At 40.2% G+C, this 16,474-nt stretch overlaps 1 pseudogene across 1 annotated transcript in view; it reads right to left on the reverse strand.

Moving 5' to 3' along the window:
- The window catches only part of LOC306847068 (electrogenic aspartate/glutamate antiporter SLC25A13, mitochondrial-like), a 41,017-nt pseudogene that overhangs the window by 8,920 nt on the left and 15,623 nt on the right, over positions 1–16,474 (reverse strand). Inside the window, exons 8-12 of the transcript in view lie at positions 14,065–14,149; positions 12,147–12,305; positions 10,797–10,849; positions 8,564–8,644; positions 2,801–2,941 (exon numbers count right to left, since the gene is read on the reverse strand). The product of the transcript in view is annotated as an electrogenic aspartate/glutamate antiporter SLC25A13, mitochondrial-like (transcript). The remainder of the gene's footprint in view (positions 1–2,800; positions 2,942–8,563; positions 8,645–10,796; positions 10,850–12,146; positions 12,306–14,064; positions 14,150–16,474) is intronic.

A 16,474-nucleotide genomic window follows, 5' to 3' on the forward strand; every position in this document is an offset into this window, starting at 1 on the left:
GCAGAGCCCAGAGTGCCAGAGGTGAGGGTTGCGTTAATGTGGGAACATCTGGATCCACTGGCCCTCAATGCGCATGATAATTCGACAACAGCACACTCGCAGGTGATATGAAGTGTGTCTCTTCGGTTTGGAGCACGGTGCAGGGAGTGGTAGTGGAGGCCCTGCAGCGGCAGAAGGAGAGAGGCGGGGTAATTAGGCTGACAAAGACAGCTCTGTGCCTGGGCCGGACCCTGAGGAGCCAGGCCGTCTGAGAGAAGCAGGCTGCAGCGCGTCTCTTGCACTCAAAGCACATTGTCCGCGCGGCTCAGGAGAGACACAGATGGAGGGGAGGCACCGGATTCGACATTCTTACACACACACAGGCTGTTGTGTACGGTAGCGAACCCCCCCGACCATGACTCTGAAATAAAGGCTCCTTTCCCACGACAGGCTGACAGGTGAGCCCTGGAGACTTACCTGCCTCGGCCAGACGACAGGAGCACAGGTTTTTTTCAAGTGACCAGCCATGTGATTTACTGATAAGTGAAGCACATTCTACTGTAATCTACTGAGTGATATCGAAACTGTACATGAGGTATTGATACTTAAAAGACAATATGGGAAACAAAAGGCTGGGTTTGATACAACAGATATGATAGAAACAGCTACATTGACTGAACCGATTGAGTCCGAGTTTTGTTATTGTGACAACAGGAATATATCTGTATATGTGTATGTTTATATATATATATATATATATATATATATATGTTTTTTTACACACACTATTGTTCAAAGGAGGCTTGGGGTCAGTATTTATATGTTTTAAAGAAATTGATGCTTTTTTTCTGCAAGGATGCTTTAAATTCATCAGAAGTGACAGTCAAGACATTTTACAAAGATTTTTATTTTTAAAAAAATGCTGTTCCTTTGAACTTTCTGTTCAGCTTACACAAAAATATTAAGAAGAAAAACTTTTTCCAATATTGATAATAATAATAAAAAAGCACCAAATTAGCACATTTGAATGGTTTCTGAAGGATCACTTATCACTGAAGACTGGAGTAATAGTTGTTGAAAATTATATTGTAAATTGTAATAAAATTTTAATTGTTATAATATTTCATAATTTTACAGTTTTAAATGCAGTCTTGGTGACCATTAGCCAAAAAAAAAAAAAGTTACTGACCCCAAACTTTTGAATATATATTTACTATATATTTACATGCTTTGACATATTGAGCCATGGTGCTTGAGTGGATGAAGTGGGTTTGAGTCCAACTTGTGTCATTTACACACAATTTTTGAAAGAATTTAGACTAAGCTCTCTCCCATTATTTCCTGTCCTTTCTACTGTCTCTAAATAGAGAACATTCAGTTATTATTACAGCATAAACCAACATCAAGTGTCTACATGTAATTAGCACCGCACATAACACCTACGTAGAGGTGAACACGCCACATTCATCTCTCTCCAGCTGTCCATAAAATGTCAGAGAATGCTGCCACCGGATGAGATACGACCCAACGCCATCATGGCAGTCCCCACAACGTTGTTTACACCAAAACACTCGCTCTCCGCAACCTCCTGCTCTCCAAGCCTCAGGAATTCAGCCCTGCATCCCTGCTCAGATGCATTCGGCAGCAGCAAAGTAAGTGGAGATCTTCTCCTGCAGCACTGCTGAGTCTCATGGGGAAAACAGGACACAAAAGCAGCACTCAGGGAGCCACTGGGCATTCACGGTTCTGAGAGTCTGGTGCTACCTGGTCCGACTGCCACAGCAGACCACAGGGGGTGGATTGAGGCCTGATGGTGTATGTGGGTGGGTGTGTATGAGACTTGCTGGAGAATGTGGAGCATGACTGAGGCACTCAGGGAAATAAGAGGGAGTGCTGGGAGTCAATCCACAGGTGGGAGGCGCTAGAGAGCTGAGGATGCTCTTCAAGGTCTTTAGTGTGGTGCAAGGTGGTTCAGACTGTATTTTGGAGGGCTATTGGAGGAGATGTGATTTTTTTTCCATACAAATATACAAACACTATACCAAAAGTAATAAAAAAAAGGCTTAGTTCTGCTTTTTTTAGGATAGGTAGTATGAACATAGATATTAAGATTAAGCGTGCATGTTTTTGGCATTTTTTGCTCATGACATCAATTCAAATGAATTTTTTCAATGTTTTTGAAATATTTTTCTTATGCTCACCAAGGCAACATTTATTTGATCAAAAATACAGTACAAATAGTAATATTGTGTAATTTATTTTAAAAAGTTGATTTCTATTTCAATATATTTTAAAATGAGCTGAATTTTTGACTGCCATCCAGTCTTTAGTGTCAAATGATCCTTTAGTGTCAAATGATCCTTGTTATCAATGTTAAGAACAGTTGTGCTGCTTAATCATTTTGTGGAAAATGTGTCACGTTTCTTTCAGGATCAGAAAGTTTAAAAGAACTGCATTTATTTGAAATAGCGTTATATATTGAATAACATTATATGTCTTCATTGTCACTTTTGATCAATTTGATGCATCCTTGCTGAATAAAAGTATTCATTTCTAAACTTTTTTTTAACTTTCTTATTTTCTCAAATTCTTAAATATAAATAGCTAATAAATGCAATGAACACTGAATTTCGCCATATTCTGACAATTTGCATGAAAAAACTCCTGCAACAGTTTTATATGGGGTAATATTTCCCAGTACTCTTATATTGTTTTATAAAAGGATAGACCAGTGAAGTACATACTGTACTATAAGCACAAAGCAGATGTATCTGACATATGTGAATTCAGTTTCAGGTTGTTTTGTGTGAATGTGACATACCTTGTACAGACCGAAGAAACCCAGGTCATGGATGACAGAGAGAGCACTGACGCGTGGCCCTCTGGTGATTTCTCCTGCCACCTGCAGTCGGATCTTTACAATCTCCAGAGTGTTTGTGAAGATCACCTGAGATCCCCCAGCCTGAAGATCAGCAACACAAGCATAAAGGTTTTCACAGAGCTTCATGAACAATCATGTTTGTTAGTAAGAAGAGTTAATGTTAAAAAAATGTTTGCTGAACGTAAGTACAGATCATCTGAGATAAGTTTGTTACAGTTGTATATATGTTCTGATGAACTCAAAGTGAAAAAACAAAAATGACAAGAGGGAAGTAACATGATATTCATGTCATAAGAGGACAATGCTTTTAACCAGGACCTAAGAATGATTGTGCTATTGTCACTCTTTGTAGGAGGTTATACCTGCCAAAGACAGACGGTGCCTGAAACATCACACAGAACGCAGGCCCCTGGGGGCCTCTCAAAAAAACAACCTCATGTCTCCAACCTTGTATTTGTGAGGCAGATAAAAAGCATCTGCAGGTTGGAACAGGTTCCTCCAAGCTCTTTGAAACGGTTCGGCTTTGACGTGACGGCATCTGAGGCTGCAACAGAAGCATTTAAACATGTCTCGCCAAAGAGGCTGGCCGCTTGCCGCCTCCGTGCCCTATCTTTCCTGTTGCTCCTAGTTACTGAGGCTGCATGCAGAAAAACAGAGCAGTGTAATTAGATGGAAATCAGTTTCCATGGATTTCTTCTCCTTCCCTCAGCCCTCCTTTTGAAAACAGAAGGGCCTTACTGTTTGTTTGTTGTTGATTTTATTCCTCTATTCTTTCAGTGATATTAACGTACAGGGCGTCTTACGGGAATCTGGTAAATTGGTCTCGAATCTCACAAGTGTGCGCATTTAAAAATCTCATTGAGTACGAGGCAGCATATTTAAAAATAAAGATCATTATCATCTCATTGAAGGTGTACTTTAAATAGGATGGACCACAATGACCCGCACTTTCCTTCCAGGAGGAAATTACAGCTCAGACATGCAGAAGGGGGTTCCTACCTTTCAGAACTCACAGCTCCGACTTAAAGGGATAGTTCACCCAAAAATGAACATTCTGTCATCATTTACTCACCCTCAAGTAGTTCCAATCCTGTATGAATGTCTTTGTTCTGCTGAACACAAAGGAAGATATTTTGAAGAAAGTTTGTAACCAGGCTGTTTTGGGGCACCACTGACTTCCATAGTAGGAAAAAAAATACTATGGAAGTCAATGGTGCCCCAGAAGTGCTCTGTTTCCCACATTCTTCAGAATATGTTCCTTTGTGTTCAGCAGAACAACGACATTCATACAGGATTGGAACTACTTGAGGGTGAGTAAATGATGGCAGAATGTTCATTTTTGGGTGAACTATCCCTTTAATAGTTGGCACATTTCATGACTATGGTTCATTTTGGTGTCCAATTATGTATACACAGTATCTCACAGAAGTGAGTAGCCTACACCCCTCACATTTTTGTAAATATTTTATTATATCTTTTCATGTGACAACACTGAAGAAATGACACTTTGCTACAATGTAAAGTAGTGAGTGTACAGCTTGTATAACAGTGTAAATTGGCTGTCCCCTCAAAATAACTCAACACAGCCATTAATGTATAAACCACTGGCCACAAAAGTGAGTACACCCCTAAGTGAAAATGTCCAAATTGGGCCCAAAGTGTCAATATTTTGTGTGGCCACCATTATTTTCCAGCACTGCCTTAACACTCTTGGGCATGGAGTTCACCAGAGATTCACAGGTTGCCACTGGAGTCCTCTTCCACCCCTCCATGACGACATCACGGAGCTGGTGAATGTTAGAGACCTTGCGTTCATCCACCTTCCATTTGAGGATGCCCCACAGATGCTCAATAGGGTTTAGGTCTGGAGACATGCTTGGCCAGTCCATCACCTTTACCCTCAGCTTTTTTAGCAAGGCAGTGGTCGTCTTGGAGGTGTGTTTGGGATCGTTATCATGTTGGAATACTGCCCTGCGGCCCAGTCTCTGCTTCAGTATGTCACAGTACATGTTGGCATTCATGGTTCCCTCAATGAACTGTAGCTCCCCAGTGCCGGTAGCACTCATGCAGCCCCAGACCATGACACTCCCAACACCATGCTTGACTGTAGGCAAGAAACACTTGTCTTTGAACTCCTCACCTGGTTGTCGCCACACACGATTGACACCATCTGAACCAAATAAGTTTATCTTGGTCTCATCAGACCACAGGACATGGTTCCAGTAATCCATGTCCTTAGTCTGCTTGTCTTCAGCAAACTGTTTGCGGGCTTTCTTGTGCATCATCTTTAGAAGAGGCTTCCTTCTGGGAAGACAGCCATGCAGACCAATTTGATGCAGTGTGCGGCGTATGGTCTGAGCACTGACAGGCTGACCCCCTACCCCTTCAACCTTTGCAGCAATGCTGGCAACACTCATACATCTATTTCCCAAACACAACCTCTGGATATGACGCTGAGCACGTGCACTCAACTTCTTTGGTCGACCGAAGGCCTGTTCTGTGTGGAACCTGTCCTGTTAAACTGCTGTATGGTCTTGGCCACCGTGCTGCAGCTCAGTTTCAGGGTCTTGGCAATCTTCTTATAGCCTGCGTCATCTTTATGTAGAGCAACAAATCTTTTTTTCAGATCCTCAGAGAGTTATTTGCCATGAGGTGCCATGTTGAACTTCCAGTGACCAGTATGAGAGAGTGAGAGCGATAACACCAAATTTAACACAGCTGCTCCCCATTCACACCTGAGACCTTGTAACACTAACTAGTCACATGACACCGGGGAGAGAAAATGGCTAATTGGGCCCAATTTGGGTGTACTCACTTTTGTGGCCAGCGTTTTAGACATTAATGGCTGTGTTGAGTTATTTTGAGGGGACAGCAGATTTACACTGTTATACAAGCTGTACACTCACTACTTTACATTGTAGCAAAGTGTCATTTCTTCAGTGTTGTCACATGAAAAGATATAATGAAATATTTGCAAAAATGTGAGGGGTGTAGGCTACTCACTTCTGTTAGATGCTGTATATATAATTGTTTCCCTTTTTTTTTTTAAGTACTAGAGGCACAAACCCTTAGGTTTACAATGACCTATAAAATGAATTTCCTGTATTGAATGTGAAAAAAAGTTTTGAATTTCATATACTAAAAACTTAATGTTTAGCTGACTTTAAAAAAAAAGTGAAAAAAGTGAAGTGACATACTGCCAAGTATGGTGACCCATACTCGGAATTTGTGCTCTGCATTTAACCCATCCAACGTGCACACACACAGCAGTGAACACACACACACCGTGAACACACACCCGGAGCAGTGGGCAGCCATTTATGCTGCGGCGCCCGGGGAGCAGTTGGGGGTTCGGTGCCTTGCTCAAGGGCACCTCAGTCGTGGTATTGAGGGTGGAGAGAACCTACAATCCCTTGCACAACCCTGTGACAGAAACAAATTCACCAATTAAAAAATTTATATAATATACACAATAATTTACACAAATTGTAGTGTTGATTGCATAAAGCTCCCAATTCCCAATTTTTTTTCCATTTATTTCTCAAAAGCAAAAGTTGTGTATTAAATTTTGTTTAATTAATGTTTATTGCTAGAAAAATTGCCAAATCCCACAAGTCACAAATCAACATTTTCTGAAGGTTAAGCACTTCCTTTCACTGAACAATTATTTTTTAAAAAGTAGTTACGAGTTTCACATCCTATTTCGTACCCTATTCATGGAAAATGACACTTATTTATGTGGAAAGTAATCTTTTATGGTTAATTATGGCATCAGGGCTGAAAGCAATCTTTTTTTCCCCCTTGCTTTGGCAAGGAACAATGCACTAAGGAGAGGGCCAGGCTATTAGCCACATTAATTGGGTACTAATTGGATATTTAAAAAGTTACACAAAGAGAACAAGCAAAAAGCAAACAAGAACATCGGTTAGAGGGAGACAACAGATCAATCACCTCTGGCAGAGAAGTAGTTTAAAGAGCGGGAAGCACGCGCTGCAACGTGACTGCAAGAAATGCGATTTGAATGCAGAGTGAGCCAGCGTCGGCTTGATAATTCGGTGGTAATTACAAGGCAAGGTGATCCCCAGAGGCACTGAGAGCGTGTATGTGTTTTTGAGGGGGGGGGGGGGGGGGGGGGGGGGGGGGTACCTAATACACTCTCAACTGGTGAGATGAGTGCAGTTGAAGACCGTAAGCATCACATACACACACAAAACGCTACAGTCTTCTAAAAACAATAACTCACCATCAGACACAAACATTAGACTTCCTTCATTAATACTCGTTCACATTCCTTGCTCTTAAACGGGATTACACAACCGTTTTTGTGTAGAAATGCGACCACTGCGATAAAAAAAGTTTCGCAACAGACTAACAAACCTTTCCGAATGTTTAGAAACAACCGACAAGCTAAATTACATAGCTTTACAACTCGCACTGCAAACAAAGCGTCACTGTATGCACGCCACGTTTTTTTCCTGCTCTCTACGGCACTTTACGTTGGCTAAGCGAGTATTTTGAGTAACCCAGCCCTGAAATGAAGGTAGGCAACAACTAGATAAGAATCCGGCCAACTCCTCGGCCAGCGAAGCATGCTGTTCTTACCAAATGATCAACTCTTGGCAACTGTCAAGGGCCTAATTCAGAGGCTGCAATGTGAGAAGAGACGAGCTTGAAACGTTACATTTTTTTATTTTTATTTTAATCACCGCAGTTCCATAACCCTTTTTCCCCCCTCTCATTTTCTGTGATTTTTACTCTCCTCCCTCAGACAGGAACATTCACGGTGTGCAAATCAGCAGTCTAGTCTTTTCCCTCTCAAACCAAATAAATAGATTTGATTTGCAGTGGCTTGCAGTGTCAATAAACACGGCTTTGAGCGAGCGGCGCGTGTACAGGCGTGAGAAAGGGAGCGGATCCTGCCAGGCCAAACATCGGGTATTCGGGCCGGGATAAAAGGAGCTGTCAGAGAAATCAGCAGAGGAAAAACACATCTCCGTGGCACAAGCTCCCTTTCTGAGCTGACTTCATCTGCAACCAACCTGATGTTTCCGTAGCCATCTCTTTTCAAATCTCCGAGCCGAGATCTTGTGGGCTAAATGCACTCACGTCGGTATAATCTCGCAATCAGACTCGCAATCATCTAAGAGTCTGTGACACTTTTAAATGGAAACCCACATGTGTAGAAATGTTTTAGTGATCACTGTCATATGAAAGAGGGTCTTTCAGCGACCTGGGTCAGGGCAGACATGAAGAAGCAGAGTTTGGTTTTGACAGGTCTCAGGTACGACACAAACAGGAAGGCTACTGATTTCTGAAATCCGAACTGAGGGTATACGCTTTCACACAGTTCAGACAAGAATGAACTGAAGCATATATAAACAATGTATTAATAATGTCAATTTCACCTTTACGCTTCTAATGAAAAGGGTAAGTGATTCCCTGTTAATGCTTGTGAGAGGCAGCAGCAGACTATGATTTAGAGGTGAGATGACAGGAGATAAGTGTTTTATGCATGTTTTTAAACACTGATGGGGCTGAAGTGTCTTTTCAATCACCTCACAAAAGGAGAGAAGTGTTCCCTCAGGCCAAGGCTTAGACCTCAAAGCCCACTGACATTCAAAACTAAACTCCTTATTGTCAGTGTACTGTTACTGCGTGATGTATGGATTATATGTTTGCTTATCAAAGAATAAAGTTACTCACACATCAGCCAGCCAAGATTTCAGCAGGTAAAGGAACGCTGCCGTCTTTTCGCATAGTCTTTCCTCTCAAAAAGTCATTCACCTGTGGAAAAAACAATGTAGCATCAGATATCTATAGTTTCTTGGAGGAAGACAACTTTTTTATATTTAGCACCTACAGAATTTCTGCAAAAAGTTCTGCAATTGTTTTTCAGAATTCTAATGGCTCTTGCATGTTGTTATGGGATTGTTTTAGCAACCGGTTCACTTAATAAAATGTGCAAAAGTTACTTAATATAATGGGCACAGCTATATCAGTCTGCACTATACAGTAATGCCCATTTAAATTGGAGTGTAGGTGGTCAGTGACTTTATAAGTTTTTTTTTGTGCATTCCTAAGATTTTCCTATGGAAGCCTATTTGTGCCTCAGAATTAAAAAAACAACAACAACTGATACATAGTCACAATTACAAGAAATTGTCATTATTGTGATATACTGAAATCACAATTGTAATATATAAAATCGCAGCTGTGATATAAATTCACAATTTTGAGTTATAAATTTAAAAGTTATACATTTTGAAATATAAAGTGCCAACTGTGAGAAAGTCACAACTGTGAAAAATTATGTTGCAATTTTTATTTGAAGTTGCAATTTTGAGATACAAAGTCAGCTGGTGAGATATCAAGTCATGATTTTGAGCAATATACCGTAGTTGCCATTTTTAGATCTAAAGTTGAAATTTTGGAATATAACGTGGCAATTTTGTAACCAACTGTGAGATATCAGGTCAGAATTTTGAGATATAAAGTCTGATAGATATATATTAAAGGGAGGGGGTCTAATGCTATTTCATGCATATTGAGTTTTTTAATATTCTCATGCTAAACATGGCCAAAGTTTCAAAAAACGATTTGGATGTAGAACGGAGAATTTCTGTCAAATACACTCCTTCCGGTTTTGTACAAGTTTCTGAAAGTTTTTTTTCAATCGTGGCTCTTCATGACGTCATGAAGGGTGGAACTCCTTATATGGGCATTTCTCCCGGAAGAGCACGCCCGCACACACATCGACCAGAGTGAGAGCGCACCTATCAACGCGCTTCACGGGACTTGCTAGGGAAGAATGTCTCCAAAGAAGTGTGTTTTTGAAAAGATTATCTTGTTCAGCTTCCCAAAGAAACCAGCGTTACGTAAACACATGGATGCAGTTTGTTTTTCCAGGCAGCAACAGAGTTTTGCAAGTGTGTTTGTTGACGAACGTTTTATAAACAAGGCCCAGTTCGACGTTGTATTTGCACATCGTTTGATACTGAAAGATGGAGCGGTCCAAGCTATAAAAGATCCCGGTCATGATTCGGAACTGCAGGCAGTAAGTGAAATGGCATCAAATGTCTGTTTTGTTAACAATCGGTGCTCAAGTGCACGTCACTCTTTAACTCATCCCACGGCACGCCTCCAGGAGCTTGGCTGTTTTCGGAGAGAACCGTAAAGCTGTATCTTTCTTTTATAAATATGATAAAACTAAAGACTCTTTGGCGATATGAAGGGTGCAATACTATTTTATAGGTACTCAAGATGAACATGAGACTGGGTGAAAATGTGTGTTAGATCCCCTTTAAGTTGCAATTTTAAAATATATAGTGGCAACTGTGAGATAAAGCCACGATTGTGAAAAATGAAGTTGAAAATTTGTATCTAAAGTTGCAATTTTGAGATACAAAGTCAACTGGTGAGATATCAAGTCAAGATTTTGAGCAATATACTGTAGAAACAATTTTTAGATTTGAAGTAGAAATTTTGGAATAGAAAGTGGCAATTGTGTCTCAACTGTGAGATATCATGTCAGAATTTTGAGATATAGTTACAATTTTGGATAAAAAGCCATAATTATGAGATATAAATTAACAAGTGTAAAATATAGAGTCGCAATTCTAAGAGAAGAAAAAAAAAAAATCACAATTGTGATATAAATCTGCAAATGTGACGCAAAGAAGTCACTGTGAGATACAAAGTCATGATTCTGCGATTAAAAGCTACAATAGTGGGAAATAAAATATAAGTGAGCCTGCTGATGCCCAAGTCAAGAATGCAAGAATGCACACTGCTTTGACAGGGGATCAAACAGAAAACAGATTCACTTCTTTTTCAAGTGCCAGCAGGCGGGCGGGAGAAACAGAAGGGTGTATTTCTGAGGAGTTAAGGGCTTTGGTTTTAAGAGGCCACGCTGATGTGGTGAAGGCAGAGCACTTACTGTAAGCTTTATGGCTTTCTCGGGAGCCACGCCCAGAAGCTGCGGTACGAGGCCTATAATTAGAAAACAAGTTGATTAAAAAAGACAGGGGTAAGGGAAGCACGACTTTCCTCAATATAAAAGCTGCAGTGCTGCCTCCAATTCCCTATCATCCACACACTAATGAACACTACTGATGTGGAGTGTTTAAATATTGGAAACTTAACAGTACTACAAACTCTTTTTCCCTTTAAAAACAGCCTTAACCAAAGTTTACACAGCCCTCAATTTGGGCTTAGACAAAAATAAACGAAATAATCTAATTTAAAAGTGATGATCCACCCCGGCAGTAACAAACAAGCGCAGTAATGTGGGCATAGTATACGAGTGTAAATAGGCCACACAGCTAGAAGAATACAAACATTTCCTGCATGCATTGCCTACAGAGTGCTTTCGTGTTTATATACAAGCAGATGAATTTGAAAAATACATTTTTCAAACTTAATCATCTGTTGCAATTCCCGTAAACAATTATTGTTCTTGCATGCTGCTGATTGTTTTGTGTTTGCCAGGAAAGTGACATCATCGGTTGTTGTCTTTACCAATTTCTGAACATCTACTTTGTCAATAAACAATTACCGTGACTTTGCCTGAGCAAATTTGTGTCTCGATTAATAGTAAATATGCTGCATTCAAAATCATCTGCCATTTCACATCAAGATCAAGGGAATAGCAATTGTGTACTAAATGTACAATAAACATTGTGTTGGTCTTTAAAGTATTTTTTATGCATTTGCTAAAAGCCTGAACTACCCACTTCCTTGTTTAAAAACTAAACTATTTATATGTAAAACAAAAGCACTTAGTGCTCACTTCAAATATAGTGCTCTCTGTCATAAAGCGCTGATATGCTCTGCTAAAACGAGTACTGATTTTTCATACCATCCCCCTGTTATAATTCTGCACGGGTGATGAAGATCTCAGCCTCTCTTTTGTCAGCTTTATGATTGACAAATACCAGTAGTTAGTGTTCTCAATGGAGGTCACGTGGCAATTGCACCTTGCAATCACAATTTGAATCTGTGACCTGGCAGAATGCTTTAAAAACTCATGTTCCAGCTCTAAAAGCAGAGCAGATACTCATTATCTGAGCGCCATTGACTGCGTAGAGCATTCATGTTCTTCATTGTTAAGTTCCTGTGCTGGTATGTGCCCTTTCATGCTCTGCACATTGTCCCCTCAAGCAGCAAAGGAAGACTTAATCTCTTCAAAGCAGGTAAGGTCAGAGGGAAAGATGACCGGCCCCTGGCTTTAATGAAAACGCTTTTTGTTGGTGCGTCACCGATGGCCCGGCTGTACGAAGCCACTGACCTCTATAGAGGCCGAAGAAGCCCTCGTAGCATACGACCTTCTTGAAACAGTCAAAGCTGTTCTTGTACATCAGCTCGTCCATAAAGGAACCTGAAGAACGCTGGTTCTGCATGCGGGTCTTCACCAGGTCAATAGGGTACACGGCAGTGGCACCCAAAGCTGTCACGAGAGGAAATTTGTTTAAAACTATGTACGATATGGAATAGTAAGACTGTACAAGGAATAGTTCACCCAAAAAGTTTATTTGTAAGAAATGTATTAACTCTCAGGCCATCTGAGATGTAGACAAGTTTGTTTCATCATCAGAACGGATTTAGAGAAATTCAGCATTACATCACTAACCAATGGATCCTCTGCAGTGAATGGGTGCCATCAGAATGAGAGTCTAAACAGCTGATAAAAACATCACAATAAACCACAAGTAATCCACACGACTCCAGTTCATCGATTAACATATTGTGAAGTGAAAATCTGTGTATTAGTAATAAACAAATTCATCATTAAGTTTCATCTTTTTGCTTCTGGTTATAACTTCAATAATATTACTTTCTCCAGTGAAGTCATCTCATCTGAGTCAGGAGAGAAATATGCACAGATCAAGCACCGCTTACATGAGAAAACTGTCTAAAACCGTTCTAAACAAATATGTCGGTGGATTTTACACAAGCTTCAGTCTGGATCCAACCCTTAAAATTTCTGAGATGCCCGAACACCTGAGAAGAAATAATGCCAATCCCTCAGAGGACCTGAGATGATGCCAACCCTGAAACAACACATAGAACTACCAAATTTTGCTATAAGTTTGATTGCAACATATAATCATTGCTGTTAATAGTGTTCATCGTCTGTTTGATTACGTCATTAACTGATTTTTACTGTAAATTTCTGCCATATGTACATCACCTTGACATAGTCACCACTGATAAGCTACTACTAAATATACTGTAGAAACTTAATTTCCTGTAAAGCTGCTTTGCAACGATTTGTATCGTGAAAAGCGCTATACAAATAAACTTGAATTGAATTGAATTTTGATGTGAGAGGACAACAGGAAACAGAGTTTTCACTGGAGGAAGCGTTATTATGAATTACAGATTGGTATTTTGGCCAGAAGCAATGGTTTAAAATTAAAATGCTTTAATGATTTATTTATTTCTTAAAAACACTTTTCATTTACAAGGCATTGATTAATTACTTGTGGGTTATTGTGATATAAGCTGCTTGGACCCTCATTTTGACGGCACCCATTCACTGCAGAGGATCTATTGGTGAGCAAGTGATGTAATGCTCTCCAAATCTCTTCCAATGAAGAAAAACTCATGTACATCTTGGATACCCTGAGAGTAAGTACATTTTCAGCAAATTTTCATTTTTGGGTGAATTTTTCTTTAAAAAGAGATGTGCAGGCTGATGAAGGACACATGGGGGGGGGGGGGGGGGGCATTGATGAAGGACACATCAAACAACAACAAAAAAGAATGAACGGAAAGAAAGTCAGGATATTTTGTAAGAAAACATCAGTCAATTCTTATCTGACAACTTTGGGGTGGACACAAAGGGGATACAGCACCGACAGGCTTAATTAAAGAGTGAGTCGCCCTGCACTACCTCCTTATTACCTTGTCTCCTCTGAGAGAGCCAGACTGGAGCCAAACACAGGGCCAAGCACCACCTCCTTACGTACACACAGTCCAACACACACACACCTCTGATCGCTGACAGGTACAAAAGAATCTACCCAGGAGGTTCCCATGGTGCATAACCTCATTAAACTGGAGAAATAGCCCCCTAAGAAGGCAATAGGGCAGGCTTTGTTTTTCTTTTTGACCAGTCCTGCTATCTCTCGTGTGGAGGAGGGGCTGCTGCTGGTGCAGGCTCAGGTAAAGGAGTGGTGCACAATGATCTGTGACTGACTCACCTCCAGCCACAGAGCCCAGGGTGAACCTGTATGCCGACTCAGCGGCCTGAACCAGAACGGAGCGAGACACATCCCCACCAGACTGCTGTGGACAGAGAAAATACAAGACAAGAGAATCAGAACTGCCACCATTATGCTCTTTAAAAATTTCTAGTTATCAGTCATATAAATGGTATCTAGAGTATGAATAAAAAGTTGCAAAGCTGTTATCAAAAGCAAAGAATAACTTTTTTCTCAGACTACTTTAATAACAGAATAGAATAGAATATATAGCTTATAAATAATAAATAGCATATAAATAAAGTAAAAGCTGTTATCAAAAGCAAAGAGTGTCTTCTGTGGCCTTTTACAAGTCAATTTGTTTTGATTTTCCAACTCCAATCTGTTTAGGTAAAAAAAAAAAAAAAGCCTTTCAGAAACCCAAGTTTGCATTTAACATTTCCACTCACATTTGTTTTACTTTACTTTCAATGAATTTACTATTATTCTAAAATGAACGTGGAAAATAAAAGACAGAATGTGTTTGTAGAAACTTTTGACTAAACACTGACATCATTTGGTTCTGCTTTCTGTTAGTTTAATTACTGAGAAAAAGAAACATTAGGATTTTACAACATAATAAAATACTTAATTTAATTTGATCCAACATCCCTAGATAATGAGAAATGCTACTTTTATCATAGTGTTAGTCGAGACAAGCAGAAACCACAATCAACTGGGTTCAATCAGTGCTCTAGCCACGGCCGTAGCCCCAGTTAGAGAGAGAGCAAGAAATAGACCAGCCAGAACCATCCAAGCGTCCCATGCCGCATTCCCCGCCGGAGATACAGTCGCCCTGCCTACCCGAGACCACCTGTCAGGAACCTCAAGGTAACTGTGCCCCCCCCATCCCAGACTCACTGAGGGGTTAAGGGTGTGGGATGAACTGTGTTGGGGGGAGCGGTGAGGGAGAGCTGGCCAGCAGCCCATAAGGCCAGACCGCAGCCCAAAGCAGCTCATTGTGGTGGGACTGGCGTCTGTGTCCCGGGCCCCCACTTCGTATGGCCCTGCACGAAGGAATAACTCAGCCCTCAATGTGTTTGGAGGCAGAACTTCTGATATAGTAAAGAGGGAATATCTAGGCATAGACACACTCTCTTTCTTTTCCCAGTAGAGTCTTCAAGCCTTTCTGGCTGTTTTCATTTCCCCTCATCTCACCATCAGACGTTGATAAGTTTCCTTGACTGCTGGGCTTGCGTTTCATTTACAGCTTTTTATATGTGTGATCTGTGTGCTGATGACAGATTCAGATATTCTCTTCTTTCACTGCTCTGGTCAAAGCGAAGATGAGAGCTCAGCAGTAGCTGACGGAAAAATCCAGAGGGGCTGGAAATGATGCGTCGATCAGAAGCACTTACTTATAAACACAAGCTCTCAAATGATATCTTTAACTTTAGCAACCAAGACATTAAAAATGAGTGAACCAATGACAGCAATATGAGTAAAAATGTTGCATTTAGATAACTATACAAGTTATCTAAGGATATGTGTCACATTTCTGCAATAGCAGAACAAAGAAAAAAATAGAACAATACATTATGGGTGTGTCCAAATGCGCTCCCTATTTCAGTTACAAGTGTACAAGTCAAAATCGTTCAATCACTGTCAAAATCATTCATGTACACGAAACATTCCCAGAATTTACAATAAATTCCACTACATTCTTTTATCAAAAAATTCTGTCATGTCTTACTAAGTATCTCAAATTCTCAGAAAATTAGTACTGGAAATTCATGAAGAAAAGGCCTTATTTCTGTTTTTAAGAGATTTTTTAAAAATTATCTTATATGCATCTCCTTATGTTATATTTATTTATTAATTTATACACTACCGTTCAAAGGTTTGCTGTCAGTAAGATTGTTTTTTTTTATGATTATGATGATGAAATAATACTTTTATTCAGCAAGGGACACATTTGACACATTTAGAATGTTACAAGATAATTGTATTTCAAATTAATGCTGTTCTTTTGAACTTTCTATTCATCTTGAAATACCTGAAGAAAGGAAAGGAAAGGAAGTGACATGTGGCCACACCCGGAGCAGTGGGCAGCCAGAAGAATGCACCCGGGGAGCAGTTGGGGGTTCGCTGCCTTGCTCAAGGGTCTCACCTCAGTCATGGAGAGAGGTGGAGAGAGCGCTGGTTATTTACTCCCTTCACACCCTCACCTACCTGAGACTCTAACCCGTGACCTTCGGGTTACAAGTCCGACTCTCTATCCATTAGGCCACGACTGCCCCAAAGCATAACAGTTTCCACAAAAATATTAAACAGCACAACTGCTTTGAACTTTGACAATAAGAAATGTTTCTTGAGCAGCAAATCAGCATTTTAGAATGATTTCTGAAGAATCATTTGACACTAAAGACTG

The sequence above is a fragment of the Barbus barbus genome (genome assembly GCF_936440315.1).
Source record: "Barbus barbus genome assembly, chromosome: 27".
In the NCBI taxonomy this organism is placed as follows: Eukaryota; Metazoa; Chordata; class Actinopteri; order Cypriniformes; family Cyprinidae; genus Barbus; species Barbus barbus.